The sequence below is a fragment of the Otolemur garnettii genome, unplaced genomic scaffold, assembly GCF_000181295.1.
Source record: "Otolemur garnettii isolate 467f Iridium unplaced genomic scaffold, OtoGar3 scaffold00036, whole genome shotgun sequence".
Lineage (NCBI taxonomy): Eukaryota > Metazoa > Chordata > Mammalia > Primates > Galagidae > Otolemur > Otolemur garnettii.
The window spans coordinates 1,616,107-1,632,777 of record NW_003852431.1 but is presented as its reverse complement, the minus strand read 5'-3'; positions in this window follow the sequence as shown (position 1 = coordinate 1,632,777).

Below are 16,671 nucleotides of genomic sequence, written 5' to 3'. Positions count from 1 at the left end.
AAAAAAAAAAGAGTAACTTACTTAATCAAATATAAAACAATAGGTAAGATGTAAAAAGTAGATTTTTGTGCAACCATTGCAAATGTCAACTGTGTGATTACTAAAAATGAAGATAGTGCTACCTCTATCAAGACCATGTATCTCTGAAAGATTTATTTTTTCTAAATATCTGTAGATTGCATTGAATCTGCATCATATTTGGTTTTCTATGGGTATTGTGTTTGCCTAAATACCGCAGTCGTTCAGAACATAAACAAAGCCATCCTTCTAATATTTAGAAAAGTAACGCAGTCATTTCCTTTTTCTCATTATGACAAAAAGAATGTAAGGAAGTGGAAACAAGTCTCTTCTTGTCCTGGTTCAATATTGATACTACAGTTAATGTGCCATATTAATTATTAATTATATAGGCTTGAATAATTTAGACCTGAGGAATTAAATTAAAGTCAGACTCTGCTGAGGTTATTTTTGGACCTTTTGGGAAACCAACTTGAGTTGTGGTAGGAGCGTTTGTATTCCCCATTGTCAGTCATTTTCAGAGAAGAAAGATCATAGAAATTATAGTGTGAACATGTGCACAGAAAACATTATAGTAATGGGGAAGGAATTTTTTTACTACAAATTAAGCCATTTAAATGGGCTTTTGTCAAAATTTAAAGAATAAACAAAGAATTAGGTTATCAGACCTAATTATGTATATAGAGCAAAATGCTATGAAAATTATTATTCACAAGATTTCTGAGACTATTGTTAGTGAGAATATTTAGAATTCAGTGGCATAACAATAAATATAAATAATATCACTTTATTTTCAAGGTTGGAACAAATAGAAAGATATGATACAGTCATAAGAGTGTTTGAGAAAAAAAATTGTGGGCTTACTACTACTAAGTCTGATAGGAGAATGGAACTTTAGTAGTACTGTTTACGGTATTAATACGGAACTTTCAATCCGGGCAGATTTATTTACTTAATCTCTTGCAAAGCTCTATGACTCTAAGGTCAGATGAGTCAGAATTCAGTCCTCTAAGGAGAGCAGGAGACATACACATAAATTATCAAACTTCATAGAGGTTTCCTAGGACTTTTGTATTAATTGTAGTGGCAGTGAAAAGATCAGTTGTTTTAATTCTCCACTTTCCAGAAGAAGGTGATAACATTGTCTCCTCAACCAAAACACATGAATGGGGAATGGAAAATGTAAGAAAGTTCCATCATCATAGTTTAATGTGTTGAAATGTTGCTGTGTATATACAATACTGTTACTTAAAACACAGAAATATGAAGAAAGATTTGAAAATTGAAAAACAACATGCAGTGGAATCCTACAAATTGTGCCAAACATATGCCAGTTTCTAGGAAAAGTATTTTCATTTTGTTCTGTATTCTTTGTATTTAATAGTCTCCAATTTGTACTACATTAACTAGATGATCAGAGGAAGATAATGCAATCTTCCAATTTCATATGACATATGGACATCAATACTGGAATTTCAATCCATTTTTACCTGTCACTATATACAGTGCTTCATTTATTTTATCACACTGATAAGCCATTCCTTTCTGTATTCTTATTTTATTTTATCAATGTTTATAATTAGAGAATATTTAAATTCAAATTATGTTATACATAGAAATGTGTGAAATAGTTCTCAATGAGTTTTCTTTGTTTACAGTGCATAAGTTACTCATTATAAAGGAATGAACAATTTTTGTCAAATGAATCTAGAACTCCTCTGTCTCTCTTTTCTCTTCTTATGAAAGTGTGTTTTCGGGGGGCATGAATTAAAAATACACAGTCCATAAGGGGGCAATGTAATATGTTTCAGGTACAACAGTTAGGCATTGGTGTACACCATAGACAACACAGGAGAGATGGAGCCATGAGTATGGACAAATTGTGTAAGTGGCCACTTAGTTGCAAATAATTGTGCCAAGGTTGGAATGTATAATATTGCACCCAACATGTGTCTCTTAAATTGAGGTCCAGAGATTTGAGCATTGCTATATGATTATCTAAATTCAAAAATGTACCATGTATAATTCTGATAAAATATTAAAATTTTTATGCATTTTGATGTACTCATTGCTGGTTTTGTTCCTTCAGAGCTCGTATAGTTCTGTGCTTAAAAGGGAATAGGTATTAATTTTATATTGCTGAAATAAAGTAAAAAGTTAAACTTTTTCATCTACTTTCCTGATATATGATTCAATCTGAATCATTTATTATTTTAGCTCATTTTTAATAATCCTGAGTTCTTAAAAGTTTTTCATGTGTTTAAAAACTCAGGATAGGTGAAATATTAAACTTGTTACAATAATAATTTAGCAGTTAGCAAGTGTGATGTTATAATAACTTACTTTATTCTTATGGAGTCAAGGGCATTATAAAATAGCAATGGTAGTAACCTTAGTACTTATTAGAAACTATTTGAAATAACACGGAACATCTTTTACATTGTATGACAATTTAAATATAAGTACTTGATAAAAATAAATGAGAACCCTGAGATGTTGTTAGTTGTAATGGAATAACTAGTCAACAAATATATAATGGAAAGTTTATGTGCTCATATCAACACAAATATATTGTTTTTGATGCTAAGTAATTGTCATGAAGGATATTTTAAATTGGTAATCTCTTCTATTAAATTCAAATACTTAATATTCATTATAAACTTTATAGTCATTGATTAATGGATACTACAGAGTAGATAATAATCAGTATTGTTACCAGTTTACAGAGAAGATAATACATTAATCTATGAACAATAAATATGTTACTAATCAGTTCATACTCTATGCAATACCTTATTTTTTTTCCAATTACTTTTTAAAAATAAATTGCATGCAAACAAAAAGAGCTTTATAGATAATTAGATACAATTTAGGATAGATAGAGACTAGGTGATAATTTATTAAAGGAAATAATAATATTAAGTTAAACACATATTGTCACCTATATTTTCACTAAAAACATCCTAAATCATCAAACAGGGGGAAAAACAAACAGAAAAAAACAAACAAACAACAAAAAAAAAAACTAGCTCCTATGAAACCAAAAGTCATCTATAGCTCTAACGTTTAGTTCTGTGAAGTGCTATAGATAGAATAGTATTTTGCAGGCCTGTCACGGCAAAGCTCAACAGTTAAATGAAATCCTTAGAAAGCTTAGAAGTACAAATAAAATCAGGATTAATGAGGAAAAACATATGGGCCATCAATGTAACCAAATCAATATGTTTAAAATCCAGCCAAATAGACAAACAACAAAAAATATCTAAAAGCATTTGTCTGCTTCTGTGATAATTGGGTAGAAAACAAAAGGTATTAATAAGGTTTCCAATAAAATTTCCTTGTGAAAAGTATTGTAATTATTGTTATAAAATCACAAGAAGATACTGTAGTATATTGGCCCTCATGCTGACACAACAAATTATATTGGTAGATAAGGAGATATAACCACAAGGCAAAGTATGTGTAAGACGTAGTCAGTGCTAATCTACAAAAATTTAAACAATTTACATTCTCAGTTTTCTTCCCAGGATGGTTTCTTCCATGTTTTTCAAATGGATGACACAAAGTAAATGCTGCATACTCAAGGAAGGAGAAAACTAAAAATATTTCATCATGAAAACTTCTCAGCTGTACTAATAAAATGAGCAAACTAGCAAAGTCCAGATAGAGAAAGTAACAAAACTTTATTCCACAAAAAAAATTAAATTTAGAAACAAATATTTGCTTTTGAAACTTTAGAAATTCAAGATTGTAAATGTTAAAGAACACATGGTTAAGTCAACTGAAGGCAATAAAAATCAGGTTGGCAGTACTTTAGTTATAAATAATTAAGGGAATTAATCAAATCAAAACTAATTATTTTGATTGGTCAAAGATTAGATGTCAATAAGTGGATTGTATTATCTCTAGATTCTCTGTCTGGTCCATCAGTGTATATCTCTATTGTTATGCCAAACCCATGCTGTTTTGATCACTTTATCCTTGTAGTATAACCTGAAGTCTGGTAAAGTGATGCCTCCAAATTTGTTCTTGTTATAGGATTGCATTAGCTATTCATATGGATCCCAAATGAAGTGCAGAACTGTTTTATAAAGATCTGCAAATTACAGGTATTTTAATGGAGATTGATTTCACTGAATATGTAAATCACTTTGAATAATATAGCCATTTTAATGATGGTGATTCTGCCAATCTATGATTATAATTTTTTTTTCATCTGTTAACATCTTCTGCAATTACTTTTCTCACTGTTTTATGGTTCTCTCTATAGGGATTCTTCACTTCTTTTGTTAAATATATTCCAAGGTATTTCATTTTCTGTGATGCTACTGTGTCTTTGATCCTCAGCTTGGCTGTTGTTGGGGTATATGAAGCATACTTTGGGGAAGAGACTCTCTGCTCAATAAATAGTGCTGGGAGAACTGGATAGCCACAAGTAAAAGACTAAAACAGGACCCACACCTCTCAGTATTCACAAAAAATAACTCATGATGGATAAAAGTTTTAAAACTAAGACATGAAACTATACAAATCCTAGAAAAAAATGTGGAAAAATCTTTTAAACATATTGACCTAGGGAACGAATTTATGAAGAAGACCCCAATGGCAATTACAGTAACAGCAAAAATAAATAAATGGAACCTGATCATGTTAAAAAGTTTTTTCACAGCCAAGGACATAATCAACAAAGCAAATAAGCAACTTAGAGAATGGGAGAAGATTTTGCATGCTATACATACAACAAAGGGCTAATCAGTAGAATCTACAAAGAACTCAAGCAAATAAACAAGATCAAACAATTCCATTAAAAATTTGGCAGGAGACATGAACAGAAACTTTTTTATGAAGATAGACTAATGGTCAATAAACACATGAAAGAAAAATGCTCGTTATCTCTAATCATGAGAGATATGCAAATCAAAACCATATTGATATATCTCTTAACTCCAGTGAGAATGGCTCACAACATAAAGATTCAAAGCAACAGATGCCAATAAAGATGCGGAGAGAAAGGAACATTCATTGTTGGTGGGACTGCAAACTACTACAAACTCTATGGAACGTAGTATGGTGATTCCTCAAAGAACTAAAAGTTGACTTACCATTTGATCTCTCAATCCCCTTACTACATATTTATCCAAAGGGGAAAGAAACATTTTATCATAAGGATACTTGCACTTAAGTGTTTATAGCAACACTATTAACAATTGCGAAGTCGTAGAAACAAAGTGCATTCAATACATATATGTATTAATAAATTGTGGTATATATGTACCTGGAATATTATTCAGCCATAAAAAGATGGAATCTAGCATCTTTTGTAACAACCTAGATGACATTGGAGACCGTTCTAAGTGGTATCGTAGGAATGGAAAAATAAACACTACCTGTACTCGATACCAAACTAGAACTGATAGATCATATAGGTGATGATAAACACCTATATGCTCATATGAAAGAAAAATGTGATGAAATTCAAGTGGGAGGAGTGGTGATGAGTAAAGTCCCACCCAATGGGTACATTGCATGGACATGTACATTATTATAAAAGTTTTGAGACAGATTATGTTTTGGCCCCTTATTTTACTTCCATAAAACACACTCAATGGCATCCTTTATGATTCACCTGTTCAAGTTTCAACTTACTCGGTATATGAATCCTGCTGGAAGGGTGTCATTGATTCCCTCTGAGTGGAATTTTTGCTTCTTAATTTTTGTGTTTCTAAAAATTTTCATAATTACCCACATATATTGCACACTTTCTGGGTGAAGGATCCACCTATAACTCTTACTAAAACCCTTTCTGATCCCATGTGAGACCTCATCCACATAATAATTTTTCTGTTCTGCTCCAGTGTTGGAAGATTTCCAACACATTTTTCCCCCTGCATTTGTTCACTCGTGCCACTGCTGGGGCCTGACACACTTCCTCATGTAGTACAGGCTCTAGCCAAGAGATAGCATACAGGGTGTACTCTTTCTGTTTCCTAGATGGCCATGTGCTTTGATGTGAGTATGTAATTGTGTATTACAATTGTATGATTGTGCTTTCAGAAAAAAGGCAGAGAGAAGGCATGTGCATGATGATGATATCACAACATGTATTTGTGAGAACAGTGAGCTTGAAGGAGAGTTTAGTGATAAAAGTGAGCATGAAGAAATTCTTCCTGAATGCAGTGAGTGATACTAGTTTCAGTAAGTCTGAATATAGTCATGAAAAAGAAAATGATGATGATATGTAATCTATAACAAGTAGTTGGAAGGTTTATAATTATGGTGATGGAGATCTTACAAAGTTCCTGTACTCTGTCACATAATAGGGACTCAACCCTCTTCAAAGCGCTCAGCTAAAAACTGAACTCAAATATTTCCAGGTTTTTTCGTCAGATAATCTTCTTGGTGAAATTGTGTCTGCAACAAATATGGATGCAGCAAATAAAATAAGATAAAATAAAAATGTCGAAGTGACTCCACTAACAGAATACTCCTGTGGCATTTGTGGAAGGATGCTTCATCCAAAGAACTGCAGGCGTTCTTTGGTGTAATAATGAATATGGCTCTGAACTTAAAGGGGAAATTAATTGATTATTGTACCAAAGACTGGCTAGACCAAACCCCATTGTCAAAGACATTTTCTCTTGTCTCCGTTCTTCCCAAATATTTTGGATGCTACATTTAGTTCCTCCTGTCACAGCTCTAGGGAATGTGTGTACCCAGGGAACAAGGTGAAGAATGTTAGAGAGTAAATTGAGAATAAAAGCAAAGAACTTTATATACCAGGAAGAAATGTGGCTAATCGATGAGGTTTCAAAGGGAGGATTCAATTCAGGTGCTACAAGCCAAAGAAACCTACAAAGTGGGGCCTGTGAATATTTTTGCCTTCGTGATTAAGAAAATGGTGATATGTTTTCTCACATCCCCTGGTAAGATAACAGCATAAAGTCTTATATATCCTGATTTGCCATTTGTATCTTGAATAGTGATTCCTTTGGCACATGTTTTGCAAGTACATACAAGTGATTCAGACTTGATGGACATCTAAGCTGACAGATTCTACACAACCCTTAACTCACTCAGGAATGGCATAAAATGAAAATACGTATAGCAGGAAGAGTTAAGCCTTCTAGGAAGGATTTTCCATGTGATTTGGAAAAGAAAAAACTTCAGGAATATGAGTTATGTGCCCAACAATGTGAGATGAAAATGGTGTGCTTCTCCTTCCATGACAAGAGGTTAGTGACAGTGGTGAGCTCATTCTTTGGCCCTCAAACACAGCGATCACATGTTCTAGAAAGAAACAGCCTGTTCAGTTCGGAAAACTGATGTTATTTTAGATTACACAAAGCTTATAGGAGGAGAGAACAGAGCTGCTTAGTACTGTGGATGTTATGGAGTTACAAGGAGATCGCAAACTGGTGGAAAGTCATTATTGTTTTGGCTGACGGAAGTTGCAGTTGTGAACAGCTCCATCCTTTACTCATTAGATAAGAAGGAGAGTGGAGAAAAAGCGTAGCCACATCTTTTGTACAGGAGAAATCTCATCACTCATCATGTGAACAATGTAAGGAGGAGAAATTCAAGCAAGATGAAAAGAACATCATCTTCTGACAACGAGGAAAGGCTAAAGGGGAAGAGGAATTTTCTAATATAAAATGAAAAATAATTAACAAAGAATTGCATGGTTTGAAGAAGAAATGAGAAAGGTGGAAGAAGAGGAACCAGATTGTATGGTGAGACACGCAAGAGAAAACCTGGATTTATCCTGGAGATTACTACAAGAAGTATCCACTCAAAAAAATTATAAACAAAAACACTTTATTTTATGTAACTGAAAATAGATAATAAAACCATCAGCTGAGTACATATTTACATTTTTCTTTTAAAACTGTAGTATAATTATAAGTAATCCACCAAAATCTTTCTTTCCCCAAATGAATAAGAGCTGGGGAGTATGTGGGTGGCAGAAAAATTGGATTGGAGAGGGTTAATTTTACAAAAGCAAACTATGTAACCACAATGTATATACCCCATATAATCCGAAATTTAACATTTCAACTAAAACATTATAAACAGACAGAGCAATAGATATCTTTTCCAATGGCAAACATGGAAAATATACAATACTGAATGCTATAGACTGAAAATTTCTGTTTCCCAAAAATACATATGTTGAAATGTAATCCTCCATATGTAATTCATATGTTGAAAGTTAATGATATTAGTTCTAGGATCTTTGGGAAGTGATAAGGGAATGAGGGCAGAGCTCTGAAGAGTGAGGTTAGCCCTTTAAAAGAGGAACAACATGTGAGGACAAAGCCAGAAGATAGTTGTCAACGAACAAGGAAATGGGCTCGCAACAAACATCAAATCTTCCAATGCCTGATCTTGGACTTCCCAGGCTCCAGCACTATGAGAGATAAATTTTGGTCGCTTATAAACCATGTGTTGGAACAGGCCAAACAGACTAAGACATTAATTTGTAAGGTTTAGATGAAATTAAGACAAATGCAAATTAATACCTCTAAAATAACACATGAAGGATATGCACCCTTAATTTTATACCGTACTCTTCTCACTTTCTTCTTATGTGTTTGTATAGTATTCTTAAATATTTCACCTCTTCATATGCTATATAACCACAAACCTTTATAGTGGTTGATATTTATATTTTTTCTAACACTAGTTTAAATTCAAGTATATTTACCTTTTCCTTTGCTCTTCATTTTTCTCTGTATTGCTCTGCTTCCACGGGGAATAATTTTTGTTGTGAAAGCATGTTCTTTCACATTTTTCATAGTGAATTTCTAAGGACACCAAATTCTCTGAACTTCTGTTGGCTTTTCCTTTTGTTTTGGAAGCTAATTTACTGTGTTTAAAATTCTTAATTTTTTTTTCTTAATTGTCTTATTTTGTTTGGATGTTGTCAGCTTTTAAAATGCTCTATTGTATTCTTTTTTATTGTTGGAATTTAAATGTCCACCATCTGTCTCAGCTTCTTTGCAAGCAATATATTATTCTTAATCTGGCTGCTTTAAATTTTCCCCTACAATTTCACTGCCTAGAAATGACCTTCTTTTTATTTACCCTCTGACAGTCCAATTGCCTGATGTTTACTGTTTCACTACAGAGTGTATTTTACTTTTGTTTTGAAATACGTAGGGTTAATACTACTGCAAATTTTGATAAGTTTTTTGTTACTACTTGATTATTATAACACTGTACATTAAATTTAAATAGTCATGAAGACGCACATGAGAGATATAATAAGTGATCTTGTAGTGTAGTAGAATTAGAGTTAGCAAAAATTAAAAAAAAAAGGAATGCTCATCTACTGCTGTTCTCCACGTCAGTCTTTTTTCCAATTGCCAAAATTCCATCACCAGTGCTATTTGATAAATATTTTCTCAAATATATATTTTTTATGATAGGAAAAATCTTGAATCCTTAAATAATAGTATCAATATTATAGGCATATTAATACAGCATTTTGTAAAGCACAAATTTGTAGGCCATTATTTTGTAGCATTTTATCTACTTTTTTTTTTAATATAGAAAAGCCTTTATTATCTCATTTGCAATAATTTTCCTGGTATGCATTCTTTCTAATGTGTGATGTCTAGGTATTGTAATGTGTAATGGAAGCACATTATCATGAACTAACTTTGAAACCAAAATTAAGGTGTCACATTGCTAGATAACCATGATTCTTAGAGGAATCATAAGTAATAATGTCTATATATACATATACAACAATGTGTATGTATGTATATATATAGATATAGATATATAATCGCAATCTGTTGTTTTTTCTTGGCTTATATTTTACAAAGCAGCACTAAAAGTTTATAATCATAGCACAGCCATTATGGAAAACAGTATGGAGTTTCTCAAGAAATTAAAAATAGACTTACCATATGATTCACAATCCCACGTCTGGGTTTATATCCAAAAGAACTGAAATCAGTGTGTTGAGGAGATACCTGCACTCCCACGTTCATGGCGGCATCCCTCACGATAACCAAAATAGGGAATCAACACAAGTACCCATGAATGCATGAGTGGATTTAAAAAACGAGGTCTATTTTAAAGGGTATACTACTCAGCCTTAAAAAGGAAGAAACTTCTATCATTTGCAACCACATTTATGAACTCAGAGAACATTATGCTAAGCAAAATAAGCAAAGCGCAGAAGTACAAATACTGCATTAACTTTCTTATATATGAAATCTAAAACAGTCAAACTAATATAATCAGAGAGTAGAATGGTGGTTATCAGAAGCTGAGGGCTGGAGATGGGCAGAGAGGGATGTCACTCTTGAACACATTAAATGTTACCATAAGAGAACTCATTTGCCATTACTTGCTCAGTGTATGAAAAGCATGCATTATATGTAAGTTCAGAATTACTCTTGGATGTGCATTACCATTTCTTCCTTTATGAAAAAAAGTTAAGACAAGCTGACCTTTATGTAAATGCCATACAGCCATGAAAATTAGATAGTTCATTAATTAACCATATTTTTAAATTTATAATGTCTGTCTAAAAAAACTGATAAAATCAGACTAACCATTTAATAATCAGATATCAAAAATATCTTATGTTATGGGCATAGTCCATAAGTTTTAACAGTTTGGTAATGATACGTGTACTTTCAGTTAACTTTATATACACACATATATATGAATATATTTTGAGTTTAAAAAATATGTATATATATACACACACACAGAGGGAGGAAAAAAAAAACATCATCATGGAAGGTAATTAAAAGAACTAAACAAAATCAAGACAATTCTTAAGATGTATTTTAAATCCTTCTCATTAATCAGTTGTTTTCAAATGTAAATCATCCAAGAAACTTTGATTGACTGCTGTGTTCAAGATTCTTAACATTATCCCAGTGCATTATTTAACGTTCCTCTGACAGGAGTACCTGAGATGAGATCCTGGGGCTGGTAGTTGTTTCAGAGTGACTACAGAAAGCAGGGGTGTAGGTGTGGTAAGGACAAGTCAGAGCAGTATTAAAAACTACAGTCATGTTCTTTGAGTTGTTTCTTTCTGGTTCTGGGAAAACTGGAGACGAAATATCTATGTATCTACCTAATTATTGCCAGCTGGGATATTTATGTATTGGCTCCTGAGACACCTTACAGGAAGGTTGCAGCTAGAGATGTTAGTACTTCAATGGGAGTGAGTTCAGTGTGCTGTGAGCATTCTTGGGGCTTGTTCTAGGTATCAGAAGAGGTCCTAGAGCACATACAGAAGACAATAGTCACTTGTGAGAGTAAATACTGGCAGTGCAAAATGAGTCTGAGGGCATGTAGAATTTTTTTGCAGTTACCTGAAATGAGTTATGAACTAAGGAGATGTAATGTAGACAGTAGAAGCAACTGCAACACCAGGAAGTATTAAAAAAAAAAAAAAAAAAAAAGATGAGTAAAGCTAGGCTACTTTAGGAACCAATTAGAAGCCTAGAAGTAGATACTGGCTTTTAATGGGAAACTTAACCCAAAAATGTGTTAAGTAAGATAGAATTATGTAATAAATAAAAGACTTCACGTACTAAATGAATACAATTGCTAGGTAAGGAGATGATTGGGTACTGACTGCTGGTATATGTAATATTAACTTCCTATTGTTTTTGAAACAAATTACTTACTAATTTATTGACTTAAAAGAATACAAAGTCATTTTCTGACAATCCTGGAGGCCAGAAGTTCAAATCAGTTTTACCAGGTTATAGCTGCTGACATCATCTCCACAGAACTGCTTGTTTTTTCTTTTGTTTTGTTTTGTTTTCCAGGAGACTATAAGGAAGAATCTGTTTCTGTACCTTTACCAGATTCTAGATTCTTCTTCATTCCCTATCTCACGCTCCCAACTGGACCCCTATCTTTGAAGTCACCCAATGTAGCATCTTACTTCCTCTCATCTCTACTTTTGTCCTTAGAAGTTTTCTCTCTCTGTGTCCCTAAATTCTAATGTCTCCCTCTTATAAGGAAATGTGTGATAATACAGTAACCACGTGTATAACTCTGGAAAATCTATCTTTAAATTGTCCCATCACATCTGAAAAGTCCATGCGTCTGTATAGAGTAATTCATTCCCAAGTTCCTGAGATTAGGATGTGGCCATGATGGAGAGGATGCTCTTCGCCTACCACACCAGATACATTTGAAGCAAAAGCATAATTTGAGCACTTCCCAAGAGTTCGATCTACTTACTCCTAGATACTCTGGTGTTCCATGAAACTCCTATGCACTCTACTATACCTACTTCTCCAAGAGTTTCAAAGTTTTTACTCAAGGCAAAATTCCAAAAAGGATAAACATTTCAAAATGCAAATGAAAAACAAACTATGGATGAATTATTCCTCATCCGTTTAATGATTCTCTCCAGGCAAAGTAGTTTTTGTGTGCCTTTAATTCTAAGTCTAGTCATAAACTTTCAAAAAAACTCTCAGGAAAAAAATTCCCTCCTCTTGTGTTGTTATTGAGAAACTTTTGGGGGTCACTAATTCATTCTCCCACTTAGAGTAATGCTTCTCATGTTTATTGCAACAAACACTTATTTTATTTGTTTACTACAGATCTTTCTTCCCTTTGAGTAAATGGTACATAATTGTTGCCAAACAGTCACAAACCGGACATTTTGAGAAAGCTATTTCTGTAAGTCAGGATAAAGCAGCCTTACCCACAGGAAATATATTTCAGTTTTACATCTGACTGTCACAGTAAATGTCAGGAAAGAGAACTTTTAAGCGTATTTTTTATAAAAAACCTCAAGTGTGCAATGGATTTCATAATCTTGGCTAAAGGGTGCATTGTGTCAGAGTTTTAGTGACTCAAAGCCCAGACATCCTTCACTGATATATAATTCTGATTAGTAGGATGTTCTGCATGGGTAAATAACCGTTTCACCAGAAAGTTCTCACTCGTGCAATTCTTTATCTGGAATCAAACCTGTTTATGGATAAAGATTTAGAAAAGCTTTCTACACTTTTCAAAAGAAAACACTAAATCTACATTTATAACCTACCCTCTCAGCAGATTAGAGGTCACAATTAGGATTTGCTAAATAAAATGTCTGCATTTTGTCCTTCCCTGGATACACACACCACTCACACATACATACTCAAATACGAACACACAAACATAGTTATCCCTTTAACTACTAAAAGATGCTTAATCAATAAATACTATGCAGAGAATTTCCAAAAAATTATTACCAAAAGCACTGTGTACAGCAGTTGATGAAAGAGCAAAAATCCTTTTAGCTACAAAATCATGCAAATAAATAATCATTATAAGAGTTCAAATGAATCATAGGTGTGGTCCCACCAATGCATCTTACAAGGGTACATGTGAATCTTTCTAAATGTAGAATATAAATGTCTTAACACAATAACTAAGAAAATGCCAGGAAGGCTATTTTAACCAGTTTGGTGAGAATATTTCAAATTGTACATAAAAGCAGCACACTGTACCCCATGACTGCATTAATGTACACAGCTATGATTTAATTTAAAAAAAAAGAATTTACATGAAAAAAAACTACCTCTGAAACCCCCCGAAATTAATTTTAAAGATGATTATTCACACCGATAAATTTTTATTAATACAGAAAAGTATACTATTATAAGAGCACATTATATTGAACTCTTTACCAACTAAACATTCCACCCACATCGTAGAGCACAGTCTCATCAGAATTTGCTCCTTTTCATTTATTATCTCTCAACGAAACCACTTTCTGATTTGTGGCAGGATGAATTATAAGTTGCTCTTTGTCTTCTATTTAAGTGGAATTCTATAACAGGCATGCTGATGACTGGCTGTTGGAGGTTGTGATTATGTACTGATGATTTGGGAGGTCCTGTCATCTGTCGCTGTTGAACGTGATGTTAGTATCTGATTTAAGGAATGCTAATTGTGTGATATAGAAGACAACCACTCAATAACAGTCTTTTTATGATATTAAGAAACCCTCCAAAGTAATCAAATGATACACATTTTTATATATGCAAATTGATTTTCAAGACATAATCAGAATCATACAGAATGTTGAGCATATCACATGGATTACAAAATTACAACTTTGGCAAATATATCTTGTAATCAAGAAGTATACATATTTGTTTTTAGTGGCTTCAATGTATGCAGTACAGCTGGGCTTTTAGAGAAATATTCATTTCAGTTTTAAGAATTAAAAAAAATCTTATCCATAAAAGACTGCCCAAGTATTCATTAAATAAAAGCTAGCCTGGAACTCTTGAAACAGTTTTTTAAAGTGGTGCCCAACACAATTTTAAATCTTTAAAAAAATTTTTTTAACAGTGCCAACTAAGCTAATATTGAAGATATCGTTGTCATATTTTAATTAAAGGGATATTCTTAGGGAATGACCACTAGCTGATAAGGTTTTTCTCTCTCTCTCTTTCTTTTTCTTCTGTCTTTAGTCATGTATCATGTACTGTACAAAAAATTCCTGAGACACTGGGAGAAAATAGACCTGTGATCACTTGGAGACACCCCAGAGTTCTCTTGCATACCCATTGCAACATTCTTGCTAAAACCTTGTATTTAATGTAGTTTGAAAAAAATTCAGCTTTGAAATCACCTTGTATTTTGTTAGAAATTGGGAAGCACAGGTTCCACACCACCCCTGTTGAAATAGATCATAGTTTATTAAGAGTTTTTCATGACTATGTACACATTAGAATTTTAGAGGTGTGCTTTAAAAATAGTAAAAGCACTAATACAAGTTTTGATATGAAATAGGAGAATAAGGATATATATATATATTCTAGAATAAGTACAATAAGCATATATGGGTTTTTATTTGCATTTTAATACAAATATTTTAATATGAACAATATGGACATTTTAACAATATGCCCCCATTTTTTGTAACATATGAATTGGACTATATTGTAAATGAAAGAAAGTCAAGTCATGGTGTTGATCAGGGAGATATTTTCTTTAACTATCCACTGCTTATACTAGACTAAAAAATACATGTAATGTACTTTCTAGAATAAATGCTATCTTCCTTCTTATACCAGTGCATTAGAACGTAGTTTATAGTTAGTTGGCCCTTTACTGGGATACTTACTTCTAAAGAATATTTCTGTTTCTTTTCCCTTTCCATCCGCAAATGTTGTCAAAGTCCCTGTATTTACTAGGTCACATCTGAATCTATTGAATGATATTGTTCCTTAGAAGTCTCAAGTTCCAGAAAGCTGCAAGTTTGGCCATGCCACAGAATAGTATGTTTTATTAGTGACATCCTCATAATACTTGAAAAAAAAATTAGAGGCAATGTGAAGGTTGAATTTATTTTTGTTCGTTGTCTTTTCTTATTATAAAATAATATAAATTTACTCAAAGCTCATTGTATTTTTAATACCTATTTTAAATCATAGTATAATACAATTCCTTTTGCATTATACTATACAATAGTATATTCTCTATTGTCTCCAGGGAGTTCCTTCATTATTTATTCATTCATCCTTAATTTATTCATCCAATAAACATTTACTGAATCATATTAATGGATCATAAAAGAATAAAAAGTCCTTTGTTTTTAAACATTTTCAAGATAATTTGTATTATATTGAAATATTTTTTAGAAATCAACTGCAAATTTAGATAGTTTAATAATTATAGTTTATACATCATTGACACTAAGCAAATATCCTAGTCCCAGAGGCAATTACATTATGAAGTTAAGTGAAGGAATTAATTGATTAACAAATAACTAATTTAAAAAAAATAATTTTATAAAATATTACACAACTGTAAGCTATGATGATGGCAATAATATTGATGCTGCAATGACAATACTTTCCATTTTGTAATATATGCATAATCTGGAATTGATCACTTCCATTTACTTATGAGAGCATTCAATTAAGAAGTATTGAAATCCGTTACTTGAAGAACAATATCTTCACAGAGTATCAAAGAATGCAGTTATTAAATATTCACAAATTTTGGACATCCGAATTTTTTTCATTTTATCTTGTTCTGTTAGGTCATTTATGTGAGGAAAATTGACGGCAATAGGACTCCAAAGCAACACGTATGTGAGAATTGCAAAAAAACAGTTATACAACAGATGGTCAGAAGATATCCTTCAAGAATGTGTTGAAGCAACATTTTAATCAATATGATACTGTTGTCATTTTAATGAAGCCCGAACTTATGCACTTGTGCAAAAATTGTGAAGAGGTATCTCAGAACAAACTAGGGCCAGGAGTTCTATGCCAATGAGATAGAACTCTAAACTGGAAATTGTGCACACGGTAGATGTCCATTAAGGCCAAGTGGGGTTATACATATGATGAATGTTATGTAAATTGCAATTCATTAATAAAGAAATGTGATCCACCTAATACTTCATGTTTTTCATTGGGTGCAATTTTGAACCATAAAAGAAAATATGTACCATTCATTCACTATTTAATAAAGAGGAAAATTTAAAGTAATTAGACCTTTCTGATTCTTTTTTTTTTTTTGCAGTTTTTGGCCGGGGCTCTTTTTGAACCCGCCACCTCTGGTCCATGGGGCCTGTGCCCTACTCCTTTGAGCCACAGGCGCCGCCCCACAGGGGTTGCTCCCTTTCTGATTCTTTAAATGGAAAATTTATAC